Source organism: Eubalaena glacialis, chromosome 2, assembly GCF_028564815.1.
Source record: "Eubalaena glacialis isolate mEubGla1 chromosome 2, mEubGla1.1.hap2.+ XY, whole genome shotgun sequence".
In the NCBI taxonomy this organism is placed as follows: domain Eukaryota; kingdom Metazoa; phylum Chordata; class Mammalia; order Artiodactyla; family Balaenidae; genus Eubalaena; species Eubalaena glacialis.
The window spans coordinates 55572679-55594862 of NC_083717.1; the positions used below are offsets into that span (position 1 = coordinate 55572679).

At 55.6% G+C, this 22184-nt stretch overlaps 12 non-coding genes across 12 annotated transcripts; all 12 read right to left on the reverse strand.

The window, feature by feature from the left end:
* Positions 1–2404: 2404 nt before the first annotated feature.
* LOC133086180 (small nucleolar RNA SNORD116) lies at positions 2405–2496 on the reverse strand. The gene has a single exon (XR_009699944.1). It is a non-coding gene; the product is annotated as a small nucleolar RNA SNORD116 (small nucleolar RNA).
* Positions 2497–4923: 2427 nt separating this feature from the next.
* LOC133086548 (small nucleolar RNA SNORD116) lies at positions 4924–5015 on the reverse strand. The gene has a single exon (XR_009700300.1). It is a non-coding gene; the product is annotated as a small nucleolar RNA SNORD116 (small nucleolar RNA).
* Positions 5016–5416: 401 nt separating this feature from the next.
* Positions 5417–5510, reverse strand: LOC133085964 (small nucleolar RNA SNORD116). Its single transcript, XR_009699761.1, has one exon. It is a non-coding gene; the product is annotated as a small nucleolar RNA SNORD116 (small nucleolar RNA).
* A 2452-nt stretch (positions 5511–7962) lies between these two features.
* Positions 7963–8054, reverse strand: LOC133086181 (small nucleolar RNA SNORD116). The gene has a single exon (XR_009699945.1). It is a non-coding gene; the product is annotated as a small nucleolar RNA SNORD116 (small nucleolar RNA).
* A 2427-nt stretch (positions 8055–10481) lies between these two features.
* LOC133086550 (small nucleolar RNA SNORD116) lies at positions 10482–10573 on the reverse strand. The gene has a single exon (XR_009700302.1). It is a non-coding gene; the product is annotated as a small nucleolar RNA SNORD116 (small nucleolar RNA).
* A 401-nt stretch (positions 10574–10974) lies between these two features.
* Positions 10975–11068, reverse strand: LOC133085915 (small nucleolar RNA SNORD116). Its single transcript, XR_009699714.1, has one exon. It is a non-coding gene; the product is annotated as a small nucleolar RNA SNORD116 (small nucleolar RNA).
* A 2450-nt stretch (positions 11069–13518) lies between these two features.
* LOC133086182 (small nucleolar RNA SNORD116) lies at positions 13519–13610 on the reverse strand. The gene has a single exon (XR_009699946.1). It is a non-coding gene; the product is annotated as a small nucleolar RNA SNORD116 (small nucleolar RNA).
* Positions 13611–16037: 2427 nt separating this feature from the next.
* Positions 16038–16129, reverse strand: LOC133086551 (small nucleolar RNA SNORD116). Its single transcript, XR_009700303.1, has one exon. It is a non-coding gene; the product is annotated as a small nucleolar RNA SNORD116 (small nucleolar RNA).
* A 401-nt stretch (positions 16130–16530) lies between these two features.
* Positions 16531–16624, reverse strand: LOC133085965 (small nucleolar RNA SNORD116). The gene has a single exon (XR_009699762.1). It is a non-coding gene; the product is annotated as a small nucleolar RNA SNORD116 (small nucleolar RNA).
* A 2452-nt stretch (positions 16625–19076) lies between these two features.
* On the reverse strand, positions 19077–19168 carry LOC133086183 (small nucleolar RNA SNORD116). Its single transcript, XR_009699947.1, has one exon. It is a non-coding gene; the product is annotated as a small nucleolar RNA SNORD116 (small nucleolar RNA).
* Positions 19169–21595: 2427 nt separating this feature from the next.
* Positions 21596–21687, reverse strand: LOC133086552 (small nucleolar RNA SNORD116). Its single transcript, XR_009700304.1, has one exon. It is a non-coding gene; the product is annotated as a small nucleolar RNA SNORD116 (small nucleolar RNA).
* A 401-nt stretch (positions 21688–22088) lies between these two features.
* LOC133085916 (small nucleolar RNA SNORD116) lies at positions 22089–22182 on the reverse strand. The gene has a single exon (XR_009699715.1). It is a non-coding gene; the product is annotated as a small nucleolar RNA SNORD116 (small nucleolar RNA).
* Between the last annotated feature and the right edge of the window lie 2 nt (positions 22183–22184).

Sequence of the window (22184 nt, forward strand, 5' to 3'; positions counted from 1 at the left end):
CGGGGCAGCCAACGATCGCAATCACTTCAGCAGCCAGGAGCGGCCAGAGCCAACCCACGGGGCTGCAAATGGAGCTAAGGGTCATGGCATCGGATCTGCGGTGCCTCTGGAAGAGCCAAGAAGGTGAGGGTATAGTCTCAGTGCACAAGTCCCCGTGGCCAAACATCTAGGTTTCTGCAAAGAAGGTCTGCTCACCACCATGAGGTTCCTACAAGGATCCTCAAGGACTTCACGCCAAAACCACTCTGAGACTCCTTCACCTCGCCTTGCCTCACCTTGCCGCACTGTCCTCACTTGGCCAGGTATCACGGAGTATACAGAGGGCTCCAAGCTGCTGCAGGCGTTTGTTCCCTGGCACTCCACCACCTGCCTCAGGGTGACAGAACACAGGGATGTTTGAGAAAGGTGAACGGGCGCACAGAGGGAAAGGGTGATACCGCCCAGCGATGTGCGCTATATCTCCCCTCAACATTTCATTTGCTGCCCATCACGTCTGTGTGTCCACAGCCAAACGTGAATGCATCGTGGCACAGATGCCTTCAGAGCGCACGGGCATCAGCACAAAGAGCACGGCCATCCATCAACCCCCTGGTATGGGCCTTGAACTTCCCCGCCTGAGCCACCTCCCCCCGACACAGCATAGGGACGTCATCCTGAACCGCTGAGACACCCTCAGGGGAACTGGGATTACTCAGCGTAAGAGCCACTGCCCTCTGGGGAACAAAACCACTCCTGGCACATACGCTCCCACACAATGGACTCACCCTCAAGGGGAAATGTGGTCCCTGAGATCTTCCACAAGGGAACGGCCCTTGGCCAAATGTGACGACCTCCATCAAAAGCAGCTCTTAGGGACCGGTGACAAAGGGGACCTGAGGAACCCCTGGACTGAACAAGGGAGATTCACCTGCAGGCATACTTCCTGGCCTGCTGCCAAGACTGACAACCTACCCTTGGCCCACACACAAAGCTAATGGCATGGGAACCATTCCGATGCCCAACGTGGTGGGGCAAACCCTTGCAGCAATTTTGTAACTTGCAGTGGTGCCTGGCACTTTCGCACTCTGGGCCCGTCAGTGACGTGACCTTGGAGAAACCGTGAGGCCCAGGTCCTCTACAAGCAACTTGTTACCCACAGCTGTGCAATGAGAGAACCCAGCCAACAGCGTAGACACTTGAACCGGTATGACTTGTCTGGCCTGTGGCCAGGCTCGCCGGTTACCACAGTCTCGACGTACCAGCCGGTGGCGGGAAAAATGAAACCCACACCACACCTCCTCTCCTGCCCTGAAACCTGTAGCTTTTCCTTGGCAGCCGATTCCCTTGTTTCCACATGGTTGTGCCCAATGACCTCCGGGAAGAGCTCCAATCCTCAGGGAACGCTATGTGGGCCGGGTGTAGAAAAGATGCTTGGCTGTCCTCAGGAACACCTTCACGTCTTCAACACAGGGGGAACGTGGCCAGACAGGGCATAACACCCCACGGCCTACAAATCGGCCACCACGAGAAGACACCATACTGTGCCACGAGGGCAACCATTCGCTGGCACAAGGATCCGCCAGGAAGCAAATGGACCAAGGAGAGGAAAACGGCGGGACAGTCCACAAATGTGCTCCCGTATTCCCTCCCTTCACTTGCCTCCAAACGTTCCTGAGGTAATCCCAAACGTGTTCCGGGAACCCCATGGCCACCGTCGATCTATCCATCCACTAGTAAACCTGTGGGCTTAGCCAGCCATCTCACAGGTCTCTTTCGCTCCTCTTGCCTTACTCTCTCTCCACCGGCATCCCAACGCGTCACGGCAAGATGCCAGAGCCACCCCTCACCAAAGAAGCTTGCCGTGACCAAGCTTGACTAAGGCATTTTCCAGCCCCTTCACACAGCACACACAAGCAGGACACAACTCGAGGATGAGCCATCAGATTGGCCAAACGTCCGGGAACAGTGGCCCATTTCATTTCTCCCCTCATCAGGAGAAACCTAAACTGCATCTGGTCTCCCAAGCAGAACATGACAAAGAAGCCTGCCCTAGGCCTGCAATCCTGTTCTGACCCTGAGCATACAGACTTCTGTTTCTTTGAGGCCACAAGGCAATGACCAGCAGGTGGGGGCGGCCTGTAGAACTCAAGTGCAGGCGACAGGACCATCAATGGCTCATGCTTCCTCTCCTCCCTGCTTGCTGAACCGTGGCAGGGGACAGCAATCCCGGCTAGACGATGGAACCCAGAGACGGCACAGTGTCCCAAGCCTTCCCACCTGGATTGGCATCCCAGGCTGCTTTCCCAATGGTTCTTCTCCCCATGAGATGACCACAACCCTCAACTTGAACAACGTGGCTGTGGACACCCACGGCAGCAAATGCAACGTGAACCTCTGCCTGCTTTCCTTTTGGGAGCCACGTGCTGGACCTCAGTTCCAACGAGGAGACGGTAGGGATGTCTCACTCATTTTGTTCAGATTTCCAAGGAATGCATTTGTGGGAGTCATCATCGATCCAAGCACATGCTCAAACGTTGGACATGGCAAGTTGCAGATTCCACCAGGGGACGGACAGCGAGCTGAATCATATCAGCGTACAGAAGCGGCCAGAGCCAAGCCACAGGGCAGGAAATGCAGCCAGTTCCCAGGGCATCGAAGCTCGTGTTCCCCAAGAAAAGACCAGAAGGTGAGGGTGTAGCCACGGTGCACAAGTACCCGTTGCCAAACCTTTAGGTTTAGCAAAGAAGTGCCGCTTACCGCAACAAGGGTTGAAGCAGGATCCTCATGGAATGCACGACAACACCCCTCCGAGGCTCCTTCGCCTGGCCTCGCCTTGCCACACCGTCCTCACTTCAACGGGTATCAGGGCTTATACGGATGGCCCCAGGCTGCTGCTTGCTTTCCTTCCCTGGCATTCCACCTGGCTCGGGGTGAGAGAACACACGCATGCTTGAGGAGGGTGCACGGGCGCACCGAGGGAAAGGGCGATACCACCCAGCGATGTGTGCTCTATCTCTCCTCAACATTTCATTTGCTGTCCATCTTGCTATGTGTCGGCAGCCAAACGTGAAAGGATGGTGACACAGACGCCTTCAGAGCGTGCGGCCATCAGGACAAAGAGCGCCGCCGACCAACAACCCCCTGGTCTCGGGCCTTGCAATCCCTCCCCTGAGCACTCTGCCCTCCATCACAGCAAAAGGATGTCTTCCTGATCCTCTGAGACACCCTTAGGAAAACTGGGCCCCCTCAGCCTAAGAGCCAGTGCCCTCTAGGGGAACAAACACCCCCTTGGCACTCATGCTTCCACACAGTGGACATGCCCTCAAGGGGAGAGATCTTCCACAAGGGAAGGGCCCTTGGCCGAATATGACGCCCTCCATCAAAAGCGGCTCGTAGGGACCCGTGACAAAGGGCACCTGAGTAACCCCTGGACTGATCAAGGGAGACTCAACAGCAAGCATACTTCCTGGTCTCCTGCCAAGTCAGAGGAACTTCCCTAGGACCACAACCAAAGCTAATGGCATGGGAGCCATTCCAATGCCCAAAGTGGTGGGGCAAACCCTTGCAGCCAATGGGTAACTTATCGTAGCACCTTGCACAGCCGCACTCTTCTCTTCAATGACAAGACCTTGGAGAAACCGTGAGACCCAGGTCCTCCAGAACCAACGTGTCACCCACAGCCGTGCAATGAGAGAACGCATCCAACATCCTGGACCCTTGAACCGGCATGACTTCTCTGGCTTGAAGCCATGCATGCTGGAGATCACAGGCTCGCAGCACCAGAGGGTGGCAGGACAAAATGACCCCTGCAGCACACATTCACTCCAGCCCTTAAACCTGTAGCCTTTGCTTGGCAGCCGACTCCCTTCTTTCTGCATGGTTGGGCCCAATGACCTCCGGGAAGAGCTCCAAACCTCAGGGAATGCTATGCGGAATGGGTATAGCAATGACACTGGCATATCCTAAGGAACACCTTCACATCTTCAACATAGGGCCAATGAGGCCACACAGGGACAAAAGATCCCAACACCTCCAAATCGGTCCCAGTGAGAAGACCCCATACTGTGCCGTGAAGGCAACCATTTGCTGGAACAAGGACCCACCGTGAAGCACATTGTCAAAAGAGAGGAAAATGGTGGGATGGTCCACGAATGTGCACCTGTATTCCTTCCCTACATAGGCCTCCAGATGCTCCTGTCGATATCCCAAAAGAGTTCCGGGAACCCTAGGTCCACCGACCATCTATCCACCCAACAGTAAACCTGTGGGCTTAGCCAACACTCTCACGTGTATTTCCCGCTCGCCTTGCCTTCCTCTCTCCACCAGGATCCAAACGTCTCACGGTAAGGTGCCAGAGCCACCCCTCACCTAAGTAGCTTGATATCCCCTGGATTTGCCTAAGGCATTTTCCAACCTCTCCACACACAACACACAAGCAGGACACAACCCAAGGAGGAGCCATCAGCGTCGCCCAAATCCCAGGGACAGTGGCCCATTTGATTTCCCCCGACCATCAGGGCAAACCTAAACTGCATCCCATCTCCAAGCTGAACATGACAAAGAAGCCTGGCCTGGCCAGGACTCCTTCTCTGACCCTGAGTGCAGAGACTTCTGTTTCCTTGCAGGAACAAGGCAACGACCTGGGCTCGAGGGTGGCCCGTAGATCTCAATGGCAGGCCAGAGGAGCACCAGTGGCTCACGCTTCCTTTCGCACCCGCACGCTGACCGCGGCAGGGGATGGCAGTCCTGGCTAGACTCAGGTGCCCAGAGACGTCAAGTTGTCCTTAGATTTCCCACGTGGATGGACATCACAGGCTCCTTTCCACTTGGCTCTTTCCGCACGAGAAGTCCGCCACCCTCAACTTGAACAATGTTGCTGCGCATGCCCACAGTAGCACATGCGACATGGACCTCTCCCTACCTTTCCTTTGGGAGCCACGTGCTGGACCTCAGTTAGGATGAGAAGACGCTAGGCATTGCTCATTCATTTTGTTTAGATTTCCAAGGAATGCATTTATGGGAGTCATCACCGATCCACGCACCTGCTCAAAGGCTGGACGTGCAAAGTCGCAGCCTCCATGGCGGACTGCCAGCGAGCTCAATCCTCTCAGCAGTAGGGAGCGGCCAGACTCGAGCCACGTGGCAGGAAGTGCACCCAAGTCTCAGGGCATCGGAGCTCGGGTGCCCCAGTAAGAGCCCAGAATGTGAGGGTGTAGTCTCGGTGCACAAGTCCCCGTGGCCAAACATCTAGGTTTCTGCAAAGAAGTTCCGTGTACCGCCACAAGGTTTCCACCAGGAACCTTATCGAGTCACAGGCGATGCCCTTGGATCACACAGAAAGCTATTGGCATTGGAGATATTCCGATGCCCAAACTGGCAGGGCAAACCCTTGCGGCAACTGGGTACCTTGCCCTGGCGCCTTGTATTTTCGCACCCTGGGCCCGTCAGTGACATGACCTCGGAGAAACCTGAGACCCATTCATTGTGTTCAGATTTCCAAGCAGTACATTTATGGGAGTCATCATCAATCCACGCACCTGCTCAAAGGCTGCACGTTCAAAGTCGCAGGCTCCACCGCGGGGCAGCCAACGATCGCAATCATTTCAGACGTCAGGAGCGGCCAGAGCCAACCCACGGGGCTGCAAATGGAGCTAAGGGTCATGGCATCGGATCTGCGGTGCCCCTGGAAGAGCCAAGAAGGTGAGGGTATAGTCTCAGTGCACAAGTCCCCGTGGCCAAACATCTAGGTTTCTGCAAAGAAGGTCTGCTCACCACCACACGAGGTTCCTACAAGGATCCTCAAGGACTTCACGCCAAAACCACTCTGAGACTCCTTCACCTCGCCTTGCCTCACCTTGCCGCACTGTCCTCACTTGGCCAGGTATCACGGAGTATACAGAGGGCTCCAAGCTGCTGCAGGCGTTTGTTCCCTGGCACTCCACCACCTGCCTCAGGGTGACAGAACACAGGGATGTTTGAGAAAGGTGAACGGGCGCACAGAGGGAAAGGGTGATACCGCCCAGCGATGTGCGCTATATCTCCCCTCAACATTTCATTTGCTGCCCATCACGTCTGTGTGTCCACAGCCAAACGTGAATGCATCGTGGCACAGATGCCTTCAGAGCGCACGGGCATCAGCACAAAGAGCACGGCCATCCATCAACCCCCTGGTATGGGCCTTGAACTTCCCCGCCTGAGCCACCTCCCCCCGACACAGCATAGGGATGTCATCCTGAACCGCTGAGACACCCTCAGGGGAACTGGGATTACTCAGCGTAAGAGCCACTGCCCTCTGGGGAACAAAACCACTCCTGGCACATACGCTCCCACACAATGGACTCACCCTCAAGGGGAAATGTGGTCCCTGAGATCTTCCACAAGGGAACGGCCCTTGGCCAAATGTGACGACCTCCATCAAAAGCAGCTCTTAGGGACCGGTGACAAAGGGGACCTGAGGAACCCCTGGACTGAACAAGGGAGATTCACCTGCAGGCATACTTCCTGGCCTGCTGCCAAGACTGACAACCTACCCTTGGCCCACACACAAAGCTAATGGCATGGGAACCATTCCGATGCCCAACGTGGTGGGGCAAACCCTTGCAGCAATTTTGTAACTTGCAGTGGTGCCTGGCACTTTCGCACTCTGGGCCCGTCAGTGACGTGACCTTGGAGAAACCGTGAGGCCCAGGTCCTCTACAAGCAACTTGTTACCCACAGCTGTGCAATGAGAGAACCCAGCCAACAGCGTAGACACTTGAACCGGTATGACTTGTCTGGCCTGTGGCCAGGCTCGCCGGTTACCACAGTCTCGACGTACCAGCCGGTGGCGGGAAAAATGAAACCCACACCACACCTCCTCTCCTGCCCTGAAACCTGTAGCTTTTCCTTGGCAGCCGATTCCCTTGTTTCCACATGGTTGTGCCCAATGACCTCCGGGAAGAGCTCCAATCCTCAGGGAACGCTATGTGGGCCGGGTGTAGAAAAGATGCTTGGCTGTCCTCAGGAACACCTTCACGTCTTCAACACAGGGGGAACGTGGCCAGACAGGGCATAACACCCCACGGCCTACAAATCGGCCACCATGAGAAGACACCATACTGTGCCACGAGGGCAACGATTCGCTGGCACAAGGATCCGCCAGGAAGCAAATGGACCAAGGAGAGGAAAACGGCGGGACAGTCCACAAATGTGCTCCCGTATTCCCTCCCTTCACTTGCCTCCAAACGTTCCTGAGGTAATCCCAAACGTGTTCCGGGAACCCCATGGCCACCGTCGATCTATCCATCCACTAGTAAACCTGTGGGCTTAGCCAGCCATCTCACAGGTCTCTTTCGCTCCTCTTGCCTTACTCTCTCTCCACCGGCATCCCAACGCGTCACGGCAAGATGCCAGAGCCACCCCTCACCAAAGAAGCTTGCCGTGACCAAGCTTGACTAAGGCATTTTCCAGCCCCTTCACACAGCACACACAAGCAGGACACAACTCGAGGATGAGCCATCAGATTGGCCAAACGTCCGGGAACAGTGGCCCATTTCATTTCTCCCCTCATCAGGAGAAACCTAAACTGCATCTGGTCTCCCAAGCAGAACATGACAAAGAAGCCTGCCCTAGGCCTGCAATCCTGTTCTGACCCTGAGCATACAGACTTCTGTTTCTTTGAGGCCACAAGGCAATGACCAGCAGGTGGGGGCGGCCTGTAGAACTCAAGTGCAGGCGACAGGACCATCAATGGCTCATGCTTCCTCTCCTCCCTGCTTGCTGAACCGTGGCAGGGGACAGCAATCCTGGCTAGACGAAGGAACCCAGAGACGGCACAGTGTCCCAAGCCTTCCCACCTGGATTGGCATCCCAGGCTGCTTTCCCAATGGTTCTTCTCCCCATGAGATGACCACAACCCTCAACTTGAACAACGTGGCTGTGGACACCCACGGCAGCAAATGCAACGTGAACCTCTGCCTGCTTTCCTTTTGGGAGCCACGTGCTGGACCTCAGTTCCAACGAGGAGACGGTAGGGATGTCTCACTCATTTTGTTCAGATTTCCAAGGAATGCATTTGTGGGAGTCATCATCGATCCAAGCACATGCTCAAACGTTGGACATGGCAAGTTGCAGATTCCACCAGGGGACGGACAGCGAGCTGAATCATATCAGCGTACAGAAGCGGCCAGAGCCAAGCCACAGGGCAGGAAATGCAGCCAGTTCCCAGGGCATCGAAGCTCGTGTTCCCCAAGAAAAGACCAGAAGGTGAGGGTGTAGCCACGGTGCACAAGTACCCGTTGCCAAACCTTTAGGTTTAGCAAAGAAGTGCCGCTTACCGCAACAAGGGTTGAAGCAGGATCCTCATGGAATGCACGACAACACCCCTCCGAGGCTCCTTCGCCTGGCCTCGCCTTGCCACACCGTCCTCACTTCAACGGGTATCAGGGCTTATACGGATGGCCCCAGGCTGCTGCTTGCTTTCCTTCCCTGGCATTCCACCTGGCTCGGGGTGAGAGAACACACGCATGCTTGAGGAGGGTGCACGGGCGCACCGAGGGAAAGGGCGATACCACCCAGCGATGTGTGCTCTATCTCTCCTCAACATTTCATTTGCTGTCCATCGTGCTATGTGTCGGCAGCCAAACGTGAAAGGATGGTGACACAGACGCCTTCAGAGCGTGCGGCCATCAGGACAAAGAGCGCCGCCGACCAACAACCCCCTGGTCTCGGGCCTTGCAATCCCTCCCCTGAGCACTCTGCCCTCCATCACAGCAAAAGGATGTCTTCCTGATCCTCTGAGACACCCTTAGGAAAACTGGGCCCCCTCAGCCTAAGAGCCAGTGCCCTCTAGGGGAACAAACACCCCCTTGGCATTCATGCTTCCACACAGTGGACATGCCCTCAAGGGGAGAGATCTTCCACAAGGGAAGGGCCCTTGGCCGAATATGACGCCCTCCATCAAAAGCGGCTCGTAGGGACCCGTGACAAAGGGCACCTGAGTAACCCCTGGACTGATCAAGGGAGACTCAACAGCAAGCATACTTCCTGGTCTCCTGCCAAGTCAGAGGAACTTCCCTAGGACCACAACCAAAGCTAATGGCATGGGAGCCATTCCAATGCCCAAAGTGGTGGGGCAAACCCTTGCAGCCAATGGGTAACTTATCGTAGCACCTTGCACAGCCGCACTCTTCTCTTCAATGACAAGACCTTGGAGAAACCGTGAGACCCAGGTCCTCCAGAACCAACGTGTCACCCACAGCCGTGCAATGAGAGAACGCATCCAACATCCTGGACCCTTGAACCGGCATGACTTCTCTGGCTTGAAGCCATGCATGCTGGAGATCACAGGCTCGCAGCACCAGAGGGTGGCAGGACAAAATGACCCCTGCAGCACACATTCACTCCAGCCCTTAAACCTGTAGCCTTTGCTTGGCAGCCGACTCCCTTCTTTCTGCATGGTTGGGCCCAATGACCTCCGGGAAGAGCTCCAAACCTCAGGGAATGCTATGCGGAATGGGTATAGCAATGACACTGGCATATCCTAAGGAACACCTTCACATCTTCAACATAGGGCCAATGAGGCCACACAGGGACAAAAGATCCCAACACCTCCAAATCGGTCCCAGTGAGAAGACCCCATACTGTGCCGTGAAGGCAACCATTCGCTGGAACAAGGACCCACCGTGAAGCACATTGTCAAAAGAGAGGAAAATGGTGGGATGGTCCACGAATGTGCACCTGTATTCCTTCCCTACATAGGCCTCCAGATGCTCCTGTCGATATCCCAAAAGAGTTCCGGGAACCCTAGGTCCACCGACCATCTATCCACCCAACAGTAAACCTGTGGGCTTAGCCAACACTCTCACGTGTATTTCCCGCTCGCCTTGCCTTCCTCTCTCCACCAGGATCCAAACGTCTCACGGTAAGGTGCCAGAGCCACCCCTCACCTAAGTAGCTTGATATCCCCTGGATTTGCCTAAGGCATTTTCCAACCTCTCCACACACAACACACAAGCAGGACACAACCCAAGGAGGAGCCATCAGCGTCGCCCAAATCCCAGGGACAGTGGCCCATTTGATTTCCCCCGACCATCAGGGCAAACCTAAACTGCATCCCATCTCCAAGCTGAACATGACAAAGAAGCCTGGCCTGGCCAGGACTCCTTCTCTGACCCTGAGTGCAGAGACTTCTGTTTCCTTGCAGGAACAAGGCAACGACCTGGGCTCGAGGGTGGCCCGTAGATCTCAATGGCAGGCCAGAGGAGCACCAGTGGCTCACGCTTCCTTTCGCACCCGCACGCTGACCGCGGCAGGGGATGGCAGTCCTGGCTAGACTCAGGTGCCCAGAGACGTCAAGTTGTCCTTAGATTTCCCACGTGGATGGACATCACAGGCTCCTTTCCACTTGGCTCTTTCCGCACGAGAAGTCCGCCACCCTCAACTTGAACAATGTTGCTGCGCATGCCCACAGTAGCACATGCGACATGGACCTCTCCCTACCTTTCCTTTGGGAGCCACGTGCTGGACCTCAGTTAGGATGAGAAGACGCTAGGCATTGCTCATTCATTTTGTTTAGATTTCCAAGGAATGCATTTATGGGAGTCATCACCGATCCACGCACCTGCTCAAAGGCTGGACGTGCAAAGTCGCAGCCTCCATGGCGGACTGCCAGCGAGCTCAATCCTCTCAGCAGTAGGGAGCGGCCAGACTCGAGCCACGTGGCAGGAAGTGCACCCAAGTCTCAGGGCATCGGAGCTCGGGTGCCCCAGTAAGAGCCCAGAATGTGAGGGTGTAGTCTCGGTGCACAAGTCCCCGTGGACAAACATCTAGGTTTCTGCAAAGAAGTTCCGTGTACCGCCACAAGGTTTCCACCAGGAACCTTATCGAGTCAGAGGCGATGCCCTTGGATCACACAGAAAGCTATTGGCATTGGAGATATTCCGATGCCCAAACTGGCAGGGCAAACCCTTGCGGCAACTGGGTACCTTGCCCTGGCGCCTTGTATTTTCGCACCCTGGGCCCGTCAGTGACATGACCTCGGAGAAACCTGAGACCCATTCATTTTGTTCAGATTTCCAAGCAGTGCATTTATGGGAGTCATCATCAATCCACGCACCTGCTCAAAGGCTGCACGTTCAAAGTCGCAGGCTCCACCGCGGGGCAGCCAACGATCGCAATCACTTCAGCAGCCAGGAGCGGCCAGAGCCAACCCACGGGGCTGCAAATGGAGCTAAGGGTCATGGCATCGGATCTGCGGTGCCTCTGGAAGAGCCAAGAAGGTGAGGGTATAGTCTCAGTGCACAAGTCCCCGTGGCCAAACATCTAGGTTTCTGCAAAGAAGGTCTGCTCACCACCATGAGGTTCCTACAAGGATCCTCAAGGACTTCACGCCAAAACCACTCTGAGACTCCTTCACCTCGCCTTGCCTCACCTTGCCGCACTGTCCTCACTTGGCCAGGTATCACGGAGTATACAGAGGGCTCCAAGCTGCTGCAGGCGTTTGTTCCCTGGCACTCCACCACCTGCCTCAGGGTGACAGAACACAGGGATGTTTGAGAAAGGTGAACGGGCGCACAGAGGGAAAGGGTGATACCGCCCAGCGATGTGCGCTATATCTCCCCTCAACATTTCATTTGCTGCCCATCACGTCTGTGTGTCCACAGCCAAACGTGAATGCATCGTGGCACAGATGCCTTCAGAGCGCACGGGCATCAGCACAAAGAGCACGGCCATCCATCAACCCCCTGGTATGGGCCTTGAACTTCCCCGCCTGAGCCACCTCCCCCCGACACAGCATAGGGACGTCATCCTGAACCGCTGAGACACCCTCAGGGGAACTGGGATTACTCAGCGTAAGAGCCACTGCCCTCTGGGGAACAAAACCACTCCTGGCACATACGCTCCCACACAATGGACTCACCCTCAAGGGGAAATGTGGTCCCTGAGATCTTCCACAAGGGAACGGCCCTTGGCCAAATGTGACGACCTCCATCAAAAGCAGCTCTTAGGGACCGGTGACAAAGGGGACCTGAGGAACCCCTGGACTGAACAAGGGAGATTCACCTGCAGGCATACTTCCTGGCCTGCTGCCAAGACTGACAACCTACCCTTGGCCCACACACAAAGCTAATGGCATGGGAACCATTCCGATGCCCAACGTGGTGGGGCAAACCCTTGCAGCAATTTTGTAACTTGCAGTGGTGCCTGGCACTTTCGCACTCTGGGCCCGTCAGTGACGTGACCTTGGAGAAACCGTGAGGCCCAGGTCCTCTACAAGCAACTTGTTACCCACAGCTGTGCAATGAGAGAACCCAGCCAACAGCGTAGACACTTGAACCGGTATGACTTGTCTGGCCTGTGGCCAGGCTCGCCGGTTACCACAGTCTCGACGTACCAGCCGGTGGCGGGAAAAATGAAACCCACACCACACCTCCTCTCCTGCCCTGAAACCTGTAGCTTTTCCTTGGCAGCCGATTCCCTTGTTTCCACATGGTTGTGCCCAATGACCTCCGGGAAGAGCTCCAATCCTCAGGGAACGCTATGTGGGCCGGGTGTAGAAAAGATGCTTGGCTGTCCTCAGGAACACCTTCACGTCTTCAACACAGGGGGAACGTGGCCAGACAGGGCATAACACCCCACGGCCTACAAATCGGCCACCACGAGAAGACACCATACTGTGCCACGAGGGCAACCATTCGCTGGCACAAGGATCCGCCAGGAAGCAAATGGACCAAGGAGAGGAAAACGGCGGGACAGTCCACAAATGTGCTCCCGTATTCCCTCCCTTCACTTGCCTCCAAACGTTCCTGAGGTAATCCCAAACGTGTTCCGGGAACCCCATGGCCACCGTCGATCTATCCATCCACTAGTAAACCTGTGGGCTTAGCCAGCCATCTCACAGGTCTCTTTCGCTCCTCTTGCCTTACTCTCTCTCCACCGGCATCCCAACGCGTCACGGCAAGATGCCAGAGCCACCCCTCACCAAAGAAGCTTGCCGTGACCAAGCTTGACTAAGGCATTTTCCAGCCCCTTCACACAGCACACACAAGCAGGACACAACTCGAGGATGAGCCATCAGATTGGCCAAACGTCCGGGAACAGTGGCCCATTTCATTTCTCCCCTCATCAGGAGAAACCTAAACTGCATCTGGTCTCCCAAGCAGAACATGACAAAGAAGCCTGCCCTAGGCCTGCAATCCTGTTCTGACCCTGAGCATACAGACTTCTGTTTCTTTGAGGCCACAAGGCAATGACCAGCAGGTGGGGGCGGCCTGTAGAACTCAAGTGCAGGCGACAGGACCATCAATGGCTCATGCTTCCTCTCCTCCCTGCTTGCTGAACCGTGGCAGGGGACAGCAATCCCGGCTAGACGATGGAACCCAGAGACGGCACAGTGTCCCAAGCCTTCCCACCTGGATTGGCATCCCAGGCTGCTTTCCCAATGGTTCTTCTCCCCATGAGATGACCACAACCCTCAACTTGAACAACGTGGCTGTGGACACCCACGGCAGCAAATGCAACGTGAACCTCTGCCTGCTTTCCTTTTGGGAGCCACGTGCTGGACCTCAGTTCCAACGAGGAGACGGTAGGGATGTCTCACTCATTTTGTTCAGATTTCCAAGGAATGCATTTGTGGGAGTCATCATCGATCCAAGCACATGCTCAAACGTTGGACATGGCAAGTTGCAGATTCCACCAGGGGACGGACAGCGAGCTGAATCATATCAGCGTACAGAAGCGGCCAGAGCCAAGCCACAGGGCAGGAAATGCAGCCAGTTCCCAGGGCATCGAAGCTCGTGTTCCCCAAGAAAAGACCAGAAGGTGAGGGTGTAGCCACGGTGCACAAGTACCCGTTGCCAAACCTTTAGGTTTAGCAAAGAAGTGCCGCTTACCGCAACAAGGGTTGAAGCAGGATCCTCATGGAATGCACGACAACACCCCTCCGAGGCTCCTTCGCCTGGCCTCGCCTTGCCACACCGTCCTCACTTCAACGGGTATCAGGGCTTATACGGATGGCCCCAGGCTGCTGCTTGCTTTCCTTCCCTGGCATTCCACCTGGCTCGGGGTGAGAGAACACACGCATGCTTGAGGAGGGTGCACGGGCGCACCGAGGGAAAGGGCGATACCACCCAGCGATGTGTGCTCTATCTCTCCTCAACATTTCATTTGCTGTCCATCTTGCTATGTGTCGGCAGCCAAACGTGAAAGGATGGTGACACAGACGCCTTCAGAGCGTGCGGCCATCAGGACAAAGAGCGCCGCCGACCAACAACCCCCTGGTCTCGGGCCTTGCAATCCCTCCCCTGAGCACTCTGCCCTCCATCACAGCAAAAGGATGTCTTCCTGATCCTCTGAGACACCCTTAGGAAAACTGGGCCCCCTCAGCCTAAGAGCCAGTGCCCTCTAGGGGAACAAACACCCCCTTGGCACTCATGCTTCCACACAGTGGACATGCCCTCAAGGGGAGAGATCTTCCACAAGGGAAGGGCCCTTGGCCGAATATGACGCCCTCCATCAAAAGCGGCTCGTAGGGACCCGTGACAAAGGGCACCTGAGTAACCCCTGGACTGATCAAGGGAGACTCAACAGCAAGCATACTTCCTGGTCTCCTGCCAAGTCAGAGGAACTTCCCTAGGACCACAACCAAAGCTAATGGCATGGGAGCCATTCCAATGCCCAAAGTGGTGGGGCAAACCCTTGCAGCCAATGGGTAACTTATCGTAGCACCTTGCACAGCCGCACTCTTCTCTTCAATGACAAGACCTTGGAGAAACCGTGAGACCCAGGTCCTCCAGAACCAACGTGTCACCCACAGCCGTGCAATGAGAGAACGCATCCAACATCCTGGACCCTTGAACCGGCATGACTTCTCTGGCTTGAAGCCATGCATGCTGGAGATCACAGGCTCGCAGCACCAGAGGGTGGCAGGACAAAATGACCCCTGCAGCACACATTCACTCCAGCCCTTAAACCTGTAGCCTTTGCTTGGCAGCCGACTCCCTTCTTTCTGCATGGTTGGGCCCAATGACCTCCGGGAAGAGCTCCAAACCTCAGGGAATGCTATGCGGAATGGGTATAGCAATGACACTGGCATATCCTAAGGAACACCTTCACATCTTCAACATAGGGCCAATGAGGCCACACAGGGACAAAAGATCCCAACACCTCCAAATCGGTCCCAGTGAGAAGACCCCATACTGTGCCGTGAAGGCAACCATTTGCTGGAACAAGGACCCACCGTGAAGCACATTGTCAAAAGAGAGGAAAATGGTGGGATGGTCCACGAATGTGCACCTGTATTCCTTCCCTACATAGGCCTCCAGATGCTCCTGTCGATATCCCAAAAGAGTTCCGGGAACCCTAGGTCCACCGACCATCTATCCACCCAACAGTAAACCTGTGGGCTTAGCCAACACTCTCACGTGTATTTCCCGCTCGCCTTGCCTTCCTCTCTCCACCAGGATCCAAACGTCTCACGGTAAGGTGCCAGAGCCACCCCTCACCTAAGTAGCTTGATATCCCCTGGATTTGCCTAAGGCATTTTCCAACCTCTCCACACACAACACACAAGCAGGACACAACCCAAGGAGGAGCCATCAGCGTCGCCCAAATCCCAGGGACAGTGGCCCATTTGATTTCCCCCGACCATCAGGGCAAACCTAAACTGCATCCCATCTCCAAGCTGAACATGACAAAGAAGCCTGGCCTGGCCAGGACTCCTTCTCTGACCCTGAGTGCAGAGACTTCTGTTTCCTTGCAGGAACAAGGCAACGACCTGGGCTCGAGGGTGGCCCGTAGATCTCAATGGCAGGCCAGAGGAGCACCAGTGGCTCACGCTTCCTTTCGCACCCGCACGCTGACCGCGGCAGGGGATGGCAGTCCTGGCTAGACTCAGGTGCCCAGAGACGTCAAGTTGTCCTTAGATTTCCCACGTGGATGGACATCACAGGCTCCTTTCCACTTGGCTCTTTCCGCACGAGAAGTCCGCCACCCTCAACTTGAACAATGTTGCTGCGCATGCCCACAGTAGCACATGCGACATGGACCTCTCCCTACCTTTCCTTTGGGAGCCACGTGCTGGACCTCAGTTAGGATGAGAAGACGCTAGGCATTGCTCATTCATTTTGTTTAGATTTCCAAGGAATGCATTTATGGGAGTCATCACCGATCCACGCACCTGCTCAAAGGCTGGACGTGCAAAGTCGCAGCCTCCATGGCGGACTGCCAGCGAGCTCAATCCTCTCAGCAGTAGGGAGCGGCCAGACTCGAGCCACGTGGCAGGAAGTGCACCCAAGTCTCAGGGCATCGGAGCTCGGGTGCCCCAGTAAGAGCCCAGAATGTGAGGGTGTAGTCTCGGTGCACAAGTCCCCGTGGCCAAACATCTAGGTTTCTGCAAAGAAGTTCCGTGTACCGCCACAAGGTTTCCACCAGGAACCTTATCGAGTCACAGGCGATGCCCTTGGATCACACAGAAAGCTATTGGCATTGGAGATATTCCGATGCCCAAACTGGCAGGGCAAACCCTTGCGGCAACTGGGTACCTTGCCCTGGCGCCTTGTATTTTCGCACCCTGGGCCCGTCAGTGACATGACCTCGGAGAAACCTGAGACCCATTCATTGTGTTCAGATTTCCAAGCAGTACATTTATGGGAGTCATCATCAATCCACGCACCTGCTCAAAGGCTGCACGTTCAAAGTCGCAGGCTCCACCGCGGGGCAGCCAACGATCGCAATCATTTCAGACGTCAGGAGCGGCCAGAGCCAACCCACGGGGCTGCAAATGGAGCTAAGGGTCATGGCATCGGATCTGCGGTGCCCCTGGAAGAGCCAAGAAGGTGAGGGTATAGTCTCAGTGCACAAGTCCCCGTGGCCAAACATCTAGGTTTCTGCAAAGAAGGTCTGCTCACCACCACACGAGGTTCCTACAAGGATCCTCAAGGACTTCACGCCAAAACCACTCTGAGACTCCTTCACCTCGCCTTGCCTCACCTTGCCGCACTGTCCTCACTTGGCCAGGTATCACGGAGTATACAGAGGGCTCCAAGCTGCTGCAGGCGTTTGTTCCCTGGCACTCCACCACCTGCCTCAGGGTGACAGAACACAGGGATGTTTGAGAAAGGTGAACGGGCGCACAGAGGGAAAGGGTGATACCGCCCAGCGATGTGCGCTATATCTCCCCTCAACATTTCATTTGCTGCCCATCACGTCTGTGTGTCCACAGCCAAACGTGAATGCATCGTGGCACAGATGCCTTCAGAGTGCACGGGCATCAGCACAAAGAGCACGGCCATCCATCAACCCCCTGGTATGGGCCTTGAACTTCCCCGCCTGAGCCACCTCCCCCCGACACAGCATAGGGATGTCATCCTGAACCGCTGAGACACCCTCAGGGGAACTGGGATTACTCAGCGTAAGAGCCACTGCCCTCTGGGGAACAAAACCACTCCTGGCACATACGCTCCCACACAATGGACTCACCCTCAAGGGGAAATGTGGTCCCTGAGATCTTCCACAAGGGAACGGCCCTTGGCCAAATGTGACGACCTCCATCAAAAGCAGCTCTTAGGGACCGGTGACAAAGGGGACCTGAGGAACCCCTGGACTGAACAAGGGAGATTCACCTGCAGGCATACTTCCTGGCCTGCTGCCAAGACTGACAACCTACCCTTGGCCCACACACAAAGCTAATGGCATGGGAACCATTCCGATGCCCAACGTGGTGGGGCAAACCCTTGCAGCAATTTTGTAACTTGCAGTGGTGCCTGGCACTTTCGCACTCTGGGCCCGTCAGTGACGTGACCTTGGAGAAACCGTGAGGCCCAGGTCCTCTACAAGCAACTTGTTACCCACAGCTGTGCAATGAGAGAACCCAGCCAACAGCGTAGACACTTGAACCGGTATGACTTGTCTGGCCTGTGGCCAGGCTCGCCGGTTACCACAGTCTCGACGTACCAGCCGGTGGCGGGAAAAATGAAACCCACACCACACCTCCTCTCCTGCCCTGAAACCTGTAGCTTTTCCTTGGCAGCCGATTCCCTTGTTTCCACATGGTTGTGCCCAATGACCTCCGGGAAGAGCTCCAATCCTCAGGGAACGCTATGTGGGCCGGGTGTAGAAAAGATGCTTGGCTGTCCTCAGGAACACCTTCACGTCTTCAACACAGGGGGAACGTGGCCAGACAGGGCATAACACCCCACGGCCTACAAATCGGCCACCATGAGAAGACACCATACTGTGCCACGAGGGCAACGATTCGCTGGCACAAGGATCCGCCAGGAAGCAAATGGACCAAGGAGAGGAAAACGGCGGGACAGTCCACAAATGTGCTCCCGTATTCCCTCCCTTCACTTGCCTCCAAACGTTCCTGAGGTAATCCCAAACGTGTTCCGGGAACCCCATGGCCACCGTCGATCTATCCATCCACTAGTAAACCTGTGGGCTTAGCCAGCCATCTCACAGGTCTCTTTCGCTCCTCTTGCCTTACTCTCTCTCCACCGGCATCCCAACGCGTCACGGCAAGATGCCAGAGCCACCCCTCACCAAAGAAGCTTGCCGTGACCAAGCTTGACTAAGGCATTTTCCAGCCCCTTCACACAGCACACACAAGCAGGACACAACTCGAGGATGAGCCATCAGATTGGCCAAACGTCCGGGAACAGTGGCCCATTTCATTTCTCCCCTCATCAGGAGAAACCTAAACTGCATCTGGTCTCCCAAGCAGAACATGACAAAGAAGCCTGCCCTAGGCCTGCAATCCTGTTCTGACCCTGAGCATACAGACTTCTGTTTCTTTGAGGCCACAAGGCAATGACCAGCAGGTGGGGGCGGCCTGTAGAACTCAAGTGCAGGCGACAGGACCATCAATGGCTCATGCTTCCTCTCCTCCCTGCTTGCTGAACCGTGGCAGGGGACAGCAATCCTGGCTAGACGAAGGAACCCAGAGACGGCACAGTGTCCCAAGCCTTCCCACCTGGATTGGCATCCCAGGCTGCTTTCCCAATGGTTCTTCTCCCCATGAGATGACCACAACCCTCAACTTGAACAACGTGGCTGTGGACACCCACGGCAGCAAATGCAACGTGAACCTCTGCCTGCTTTCCTTTTGGGAGCCACGTGCTGGACCTCAGTTCCAACGAGGAGACGGTAGGGATGTCTCACTCATTTTGTTCAGATTTCCAAGGAATGCATTTGTGGGAGTCATCATCGATCCAAGCACATGCTCAAACGTTGGACATGGCAAGTTGCAGATTCCACCAGGGGACGGACAGCGAGCTGAATCATATCAGCGTACAGAAGCGGCCAGAGCCAAGCCACAGGGCAGGAAATGCAGCCAGTTCCCAGGGCATCGAAGCTCGTGTTCCCCAAGAAAAGACCAGAAGGTGAGGGTGTAGCCACGGTGCACAAGTACCCGTTGCCAAACCTTTAGGTTTAGCAAAGAAGTGCCGCTTACCGCAACAAGGGTTGAAGCAGGATCCTCATGGAATGCACGACAACACCCCTCCGAGGCTCCTTCGCCTGGCCTCGCCTTGCCACACCGTCCTCACTTCAACGGGTATCAGGGCTTATACGGATGGCCCCAGGCTGCTGCTTGCTTTCCTTCCCTGGCATTCCACCTGGCTCGGGGTGAGAGAACACACGCATGCTTGAGGAGGGTGCACGGGCGCACCGAGGGAAAGGGCGATACCACCCAGCGATGTGTGCTCTATCTCTCCTCAACATTTCATTTGCTGTCCATCGTGCTATGTGTCGGCAGCCAAACGTGAAAGGATGGTGACACAGACGCCTTCAGAGCGTGCGGCCATCAGGACAAAGAGCGCCGCCGACCAACAACCCCCTGGTCTCGGGCCTTGCAATCCCTCCCCTGAGCACTCTGCCCTCCATCACAGCAAAAGGATGTCTTCCTGATCCTCTGAGACACCCTTAGGAAAACTGGGCCCCCTCAGCCTAAGAGCCAGTGCCCTCTAGGGGAACAAACACCCCCTTGGCATTCATGCTTCCACACAGTGGACATGCCCTCAAGGGGAGAGATCTTCCACAAGGGAAGGGCCCTTGGCCGAATATGACGCCCTCCATCAAAAGCGGCTCGTAGGGACCCGTGACAAAGGGCACCTGAGTAACCCCTGGACTGATCAAGGGAGACTCAACAGCAAGCATACTTCCTGGTCTCCTGCCAAGTCAGAGGAACTTCCCTAGGACCACAACCAAAGCTAATGGCATGGGAGCCATTCCAATGCCCAAAGTGGTGGGGCAAACCCTTGCAGCCAATGGGTAACTTATCGTAGCACCTTGCACAGCCGCACTCTTCTCTTCAATGACAAGACCTTGGAGAAACCGTGAGACCCAGGTCCTCCAGAACCAACGTGTCACCCACAGCCGTGCAATGAGAGAACGCATCCAACATCCTGGACCCTTGAACCGGCATGACTTCTCTGGCTTGAAGCCATGCACGCTGGAGATCACAGGCTCGCAGCACCAGAGGGTGGCAGGACAAAATGACCCCTGCAGCACACATTCACTCCAGCCCTTAAACCTGTAGTCTTTGCTTGGCAGCCGACTCCCTTCTTTCTGCATGGTTGGGCCCAATGACCTCCGGGAAGAGCTCCAAACCTCAGGGAATGCTATGCGGAATGGGTATAGCAATGACACTGGCATATCCTAAGGAACACCTTCACATCTTCAACATAGGGCCAATGAGGCCACACAGGGACAAAAGATCCCAACACCTCCAAATCGGTCCCAGTGAGAAGACCCCATACTGTGCCGTGAAGGCAACCATTTGCTGGAACAAGGACCCACCGTGAAGCACATTGTCAAAAGAGAGGAAAATGGTGGGATGGTCCACGAATGTGCACCTGTATTCCTTCCCTACATAGGCCTCCAGATGCTCCTGTCGATATCCCAAAAGAGTTCCGGGAACCCTAGGTCCACCGACCATCTATCCACCCAACAGTAAACCTGTGGGCTTAGCCAACACTCTCACGTGTATTTCCCGCTCGCCTTGCCTTCCTCTCTCCACCAGGATCCAAACGTCTCACGGTAAGGTGCCAGAGCCACCCCTCACCTAAGTAGCTTGATATCCCCTGGATTTGCCTAAGGCATTTTCCAACCTCTCCACACACAACACACAAGCAGGACACAACCCAAGGAGGAGCCATCAGCGTCGCCCAAATCCCAGGGACAGTGGCCCATTTGATTTCCCCCGACCATCAGGGCAAACCTAAACTGCATCCCATCTCCAAGCTGAACATGACAAAGAAGCCTGGCCTGGCCAGGACTCCTTCTCTGACCCTGAGTGCAGAGACTTCTGTTTCCTTGCAGGAACAAGGCAACGACCTGGGCTCGAGGGTGGCCCGTAGATCTCAATGGCAGGCCAGAGGAGCACCAGTGGCTCACGCTTCCTTTCGCACCCGCACGCTGACCGCGGCAGGGGATGGCAGTCCTGGCTAGACTCAGGTGCCCAGAGACGTCAAGTTGTCCTTAGATTTCCCACGTGGATGGACATCACAGGCTCCTTTCCACTTGGCTCTTTCCGCACGAGAAGTCCGCCACCCTCAACTTGAACAATGTTGCTGCGCATGCCCACAGTAGCACATGCGACATGGACCTCTCCCTACCTTTCCTTTGGGAGCCACGTGCTGGACCTCAGTTAGGATGAGAAGACGCTAGGCATTGCTCATTCATTTTGTTTAGATTTCCAAGGAATGCATTTATGGGAGTCATCACCGATCCACGCACCTGCTCAAAGGCTGGACGTGCAAAGTCGCAGCCTCCATGGCGGACTGCCAGCGAGCTCAATCCTCTCAGCAGTAGGGAGCGGCCAGACTCGAGCCACGTGGCAGGAAGTGCACCCAAGTCTCAGGGCATCGGAGCTCGGGTGCCCCAGTAAGAGCCCAGAATGTGAGGGTGTAGTCTCGGTGCACAAGTCCCCGTGGCCAAACATCTAGGTTTCTGCAAAGAAGTTCCGTGTACCGCCACAAGGTTTCCACCAGGAACCTTATCGAGTCACAGGCGATGCCCTTGGATCACACAGAAAGCTATTGGCATTGGAGATATTCCGATGCCCAAACTGGCAGGGCAAACCCTTGCGGCAACTGGGTACCTTGCCCTGGCGCCTTGTATTTTCGCACCCTGGGCCCGTCAGTGACATGACCTCGGAGAAACCTGAGACCCATTCATTTTGTTCAGATTTCCAAGCAGTGCATTTATGGGAGTCATCATCAATCCAC